Below are 6,000 nucleotides of genomic sequence, written 5' to 3'. Positions count from 1 at the left end.
ACCCCAGACCTTTTCCTTCTTCCAGTTTTCCCTCTTGATACCCTCAGTCGGTGCCTATCTGATCACATATCTAAAAGTGGTGGAATTATGACCATTCTGGAACACAGGTCTCGAATAGGTTTACCAATAGTCTTGCGGCTCAAAGCATCAGCCACCACATTGGCCTTCCTCGGGAGATATAAGATATCATAGTCGTAATCCTTAACCATATTAAGCCACCTCGGTTGCCTTATATTTAGACTCGGTTGATCCTAGAAGTACTTTAAACAATTGTGATCCGTGTAGCTATTACAAAGAACCTTGGTAGATAATGGTGCAAAGTCTTCAGTGTGAAAATCACAACGCCCAACTCAAGACCACGAGTAAGATAATTTGCTGCATCATGCTTCAGGTGCCTTGAAACGTAAGTTATCACATGTCCCCACTGCATCAAAATGGCACCCATACCTAGACTTGATGCGTTAAAATATACCACAAAGTCATAAGTCCCTTAGGGAGTGCTAAAACTAGAAACTCACATAACGTATTTTGTAGGTCTCAAAAGCCAACTACTACTCACGCCCTAGTAAAAAGTGACATCCTTCCTGGTCAAATTTGTAAGTGGACTGCAATCATGGAGAAATCTCAAATAAATCCCATGTAATAACGGATTAACTCAAGGAAACTCCATATTTCAAATGGAGATCTTGAAACTTCCCACTGAATCCCTGCCTTAATTTTGGCTAAATCGACCAATATACCATCCTTGTTGATGAGGTATCCCAATAAACTGAACCTCAAGCAACCAAAAATCATACTTGAAGGACTTGGTGTAAAACCTCTCCATTCGTAGAATCCCAAGAATCTATCAAAGGTTCTCCTTGTGATGGTTCTTAGTCTTAGAGAAAACCAAGAGATCACCAATAAAAATGATCACTGATCGGTCCAACATTGGCCTACACACCCGGTTCATGAGATCCATGAATATAGTCGGTGCATTGGTGAGCCCAAAATGCATCACTACAATTAATGATAGTTATAACTAAGATTAGCAAAAGTAAAAAGAATAAATAAGACATTAAAACTTTAAATTCTCACTTTAACAAAAGAAAAATTGACCAAAGACAAAAAAAAAGGTGCATCATAGAGATCTATAACAGATGTAGGTAGATAAATAAATATAAAACATGCATTCCCATCATAAAACTAAAACTTTCTTATTAATTATAGGTAAAACTAACATTAACAATAATTTTTTATTCACGGCTTAAAACTTGTTAAAAATCATATACACACATCATAAAACTAATACTTTCTTATTTATAACATGTAAAACTAACATTAACCAGACTAAGAAATTAGTAAAACATTTAAACATCACAATTCACAACTTAAAAAACCTACATTAATTCACATTATTTGAGAAAACACTAGGATTATAACACATTCTAAATTCATTTCACAACATATCAACCAAGAAACGTAAGCTATGAACAACAATTCTATGCAAGAATCAAATAAACACCTTAATAGCATTGGATTCACAACTTAATAAAATTTAAAACTAATAATACAAAAAGTAAAATACAAAAAAGAGATTAAAACATTAAGTTCACATCTTAACAAAAGGAAATCTATCAACACAAATATTCATGTACCTAAATAAGATCTGGTGGTGTTTCAACACATCATAAAGAAAGAGATGGAGACAAGTTAGTGGAAGTTCACCAGATCTTAGACTTGGAGAACATGAAAGTAGATATCATTGGAGCTTGTAGATCTAGAAGTCACTGGTGTAACAAACCATAGATCTTGACCGGAGCTTGCATATTTGGATATTTATGGTGACACAAATCATAGATTTGGACCAAAAAACTTCAAATCTTGTAGCAGAGTAAAGAACGATGATAGATCTAGTGCGAGTAACTTATGTTGCGGTGTAGACGGTAATGTTTCAATAGAGATCTTACATAAATCACATCAGATATGTATCATATCTAAAAGTTTTTCACCGAAGATTGGAGAGGAAGAAAAAGAGGTGAGAGAAATCCAAGGAGACAACAGATATTATGCTATTTCATCGGAGATAGGATGATGAAGAAACATTAATGATCATCATTAACAATAGTGGTGGATCTTCGTCTCTTGCCGAAACTAGTAGATTTGGAACAAAAAAATCATAGATCTAGTAGCAATAATCATGGATCTAAAGCTGAAAATGTAGATCTGGAACCGGTTGGAGTGTAACGTCCGAAATTTTCACAACCAAAATTTCCATTCTTAAATTAATTAAAAACATTGTTTCCATAAAACCAAGCCATGAATCCATAAGTATCAAAATACAGTCATCCCAAGAATTAGAGTATCATAATATACTGACTCACGAAAAGTTCCAATGAGTATGTATACTTAATCCTTCCCACAATCATCTGAGGTATCTAAAACACATTTAAATCCACAATTATAAGCATGAAGTTTAGTGAGTTTCCCGAAAATATCACATAAAACACAACATAATAAACAACTAAGGTTTATCATTAACCCTAGGACTATCTAAAGTCCAATGGGCTCACAGTAGCCCAATAGGCTATCAATAGACCTATAGGTTATCAGCAACCATGCGAAATATCAGCAGTCCCGGAGTTATCAACAACTCAAAAAATACACATAACAACAATAAGTAAATAAGACTCATCTAGTTTAGCATGCACAATACTGTGACATAGGTAATACAGTGAAGAGACTCACCTCGCAAATATTGGAAGAATACAATATCTCCTGACAGGTGAAGAGTTGTACTAAGAATCAAATATGCATCAATATATAAGTACCCCCTTAGTCTACACTCTAAAATAAGCAAGTTAACCATCAAGTCAATAGTTAAAGTCAGTCGAGCTGACCTTCCATGTTGTGGCCACCCATAGGCCACATATTGCTAGCTACATGACAAAGAAGTCTTGGTGAAACTAGTCTCCACGTCATGGAAAATAGGATTCCACTCCACGGAAACTAGGCTTTTATAGCTTAACAGATTTAGATATTTACCTTGGACCCTATGTACCACAAATCTTAGATCTAAACCTTCTCAAAGTCTAGATGGATAAAGTTCCAACTTTGTCCATTAAGACATCCCTATGAGCCAAGATCTCAAATCCTATACTCCTAATGGTGGTACCACTGCATGAACACCAATCTAAGTAATTAATGTCCCATTTCTAACAACTACCGTAGTCCAAAAATTAAATAAGGCACACAAAGGTTATGGAGTTCACTCAAACTCCAATAATAAGAAGATGTGGACAAAAAAGCACATGTTATAACCTAAAACTAGATCTAGAGCTAATGAGCAAATTAAAGACTTTATACATCAAAAAGACCATAAATGCGAAGAAGATGCAAGATCTAAGCTAGAATCAAGCACTTAAGCACCAAAATGGAATCCTACTTCCTTCAATCTTCATAAATGTGGATTCATACACACCAAATACACATATCGAGGCTAGGGTTTGGATGGGATGGGATCTCAAAGGATGGAGGCTATCAAATGAGGAAAAACCATGAAGTTAGTGCCTTTAAATAGGATACAAACCTGGAGATCCAGGGTTTGCTCAAAAATAGCCACCACGTTGTGGCAAATCCTTGTCACGTCGTGGCATCCATTGCGAATGTAGGTCTCATATCGATATTGCCGCATCGTGGCACCCAGTTCACCACACCGTGGCCTAGCCAAAATTCTTAAACTAAGTTTATTAATTAAACTAAACTAGGAATAAGCGTACATAGAAAATGGATGATACAATTCTTGCCCAACAAGAATCAGATTTCCCCCTCGAAATTTATGGCATCAGGGACAAAAACTAATGCAGGGACAAAAATTGTGCAAAAACAAAACTGTAGAGGGACAAAACTGTACAGGGAAAAGTATTGTACATGGGCCAAAACTGATGCAGGACCAAAACTGTACATGGACAAAACTGATGCAGGGACCAAAACTGTGCAAAAACAAAATTATATAGGGTATCAATTACTTTTTCAGCATCTACGTATTTTTATTTATTTATTTATTTAGTATATTACTTTTTTAGCATTATATTAGTATAAATCATTGTTTTGTTTTTATTTTAGTTTAGGATTGCATGTTGTTCATATTAGTTTTTCAGCATGTTATTAGTATAAATCATTTTTTATTTTTATCGTAGTTCAGGATTGCATGTTGTTCATATTACTTTTTCAGCATGTTATTAGTATAAAGCATGACTTTGAAGTACCGAAATATGCAAACAAATTGAGTGGGTAGGTAAGTGGCATTATGGTCATTTTGGTGTTGATACTTGTGTTGTTGCAAATTTATTTGCAATGTTTTGATGCATAGCAAATGGAGAAGCAGTAATTGTTATTTTTTCAATTAATTGAATTTGCCAAAGCACTAAAAATGGAGTGCAATACAGATGAAGCTTTAAGGGCGAAAGAAATAGTAGAGAGGAAATTTTTAACAAAGGAAATTTCAGAGGCAAACCTTGAGAGGGCATTACCGTAATTTTGCTTTGTCTCTTCATCCGGACAAGAACAAATCCATAGGGGCAGATGGGGCATTTAATTATATTTCAGAAGCACGGAGTCTGTTGTATGATAAAGCAAGAAGAAAAGTGTATGACCAAAAGAGAAACATAAACACTAACCGAAATGGTTTCTACAATTTTACAAGGAGTAAAACTACAACTAAAACTCCTATGCCCAAATTGCCTTGAACCCTTTTTAGCAATTGAGACTCCTGCCCCTAATACAAATGTTTCTACAAAAGGTTTAAAAAGCTCCAAAATGTCAACCAAGAATCAAGCAAGACATAGGAAAGGTGAACATATTGGTGGTTACACAACCTACCAGATGGGAAAGAAGCGAAGGGTATTTTTGGAAAGGTGAAATATGGGCAGTGTATGATGATGATGGTGATGGGATGCCAAGAAATTACGCTTTTATCCACAAGGTGAATCAATCAATATGTTCAAAATAAAGGTATGTTGGCTTCTTAATTCAAGAAAAAATAAAGGCTATGTTTTCCTAATTATTTTTCAGAAGGACGGTGGGATGCCAAGAATCACCAGAGTCCCTGTTTTCCTAATTATTTTTCACACAAGGTTAATTTTAAGAAAATGGAAAATGGGAATTTTAAAGTTTATCAAATACTATACATGCTTAGACAAAAACAGTGATTTAAATTTAGGATTGATGTTTAGGTATCATGTGATTTCCTGATATTGATCCTTCTCCTATAACAAATGAAGGCTATGCAGCAAAAAAGTAGAATTCCAGGAATGGCAGTTGCAGAAAGGATAATGAATGCAGAAGTTGTTGACTTTGACCTTTTTACACCTTGATTAGGTACTTGAGTCATAGGGGATTTTTAATCGCTGAAATATATTGTATATGATCCAATTCAGTTCATGTAAACAAAATATGGTAGATACATATCATTTATTATCCATTTTAGGAAAGGAGAGGTTTGGGCTTTATACTGAGAATTGAATGAGGAAGCCCGAAATGAATTCAAACATAAGTATGGAATTGTTCAAGTTGATGAGTCTGATGAAGAAGAAGGGTTTATGTTTACACAACTTATGAAAGTTGTAGGCTTTAAAACTATGTTTCATAGGCAGAAAAATGTCAAGGACAGAAGGGTAATTCCAGAAAGTGAAATAATATAGTTTTCACATCAAATCCCATCTTACTTTCTAACTGGTCAAGAATTTTTGAATGCTCCAAAGGTTTGTTGTGATCTGGATCATGCAGCTGCTCCTGCTGAATTTCTTTAGGTTATAGCAGTACAGCAAGAAGAAGAAGAAGAAGAAAACATCCATGAGAGAGAGAGAGAGTTCCCATTCATGATATAAGGTTTTGTTATTTGAGATTTGTTGGCTTGAGAGAGAGAGAGAGAGAGAGAGAGAGTGCATTAGGCAGTTAGACACTATACATAATAGTTTGTCCCTATTTTTATACATATAGTTGTTTTGATAAGGGTATATC

Source organism: Lactuca serriola, chromosome 3 (genome assembly GCF_051521515.1).
Source record: "Lactuca serriola cultivar US96UC23 chromosome 3, Lser_US96UC23_V15, whole genome shotgun sequence".
Taxonomy (NCBI): domain Eukaryota; kingdom Viridiplantae; phylum Streptophyta; class Magnoliopsida; order Asterales; family Asteraceae; genus Lactuca; species Lactuca serriola.
The sequence above is the reverse complement of the archived record's forward strand: the minus strand, read 5'-3'. Positions refer to the sequence as shown.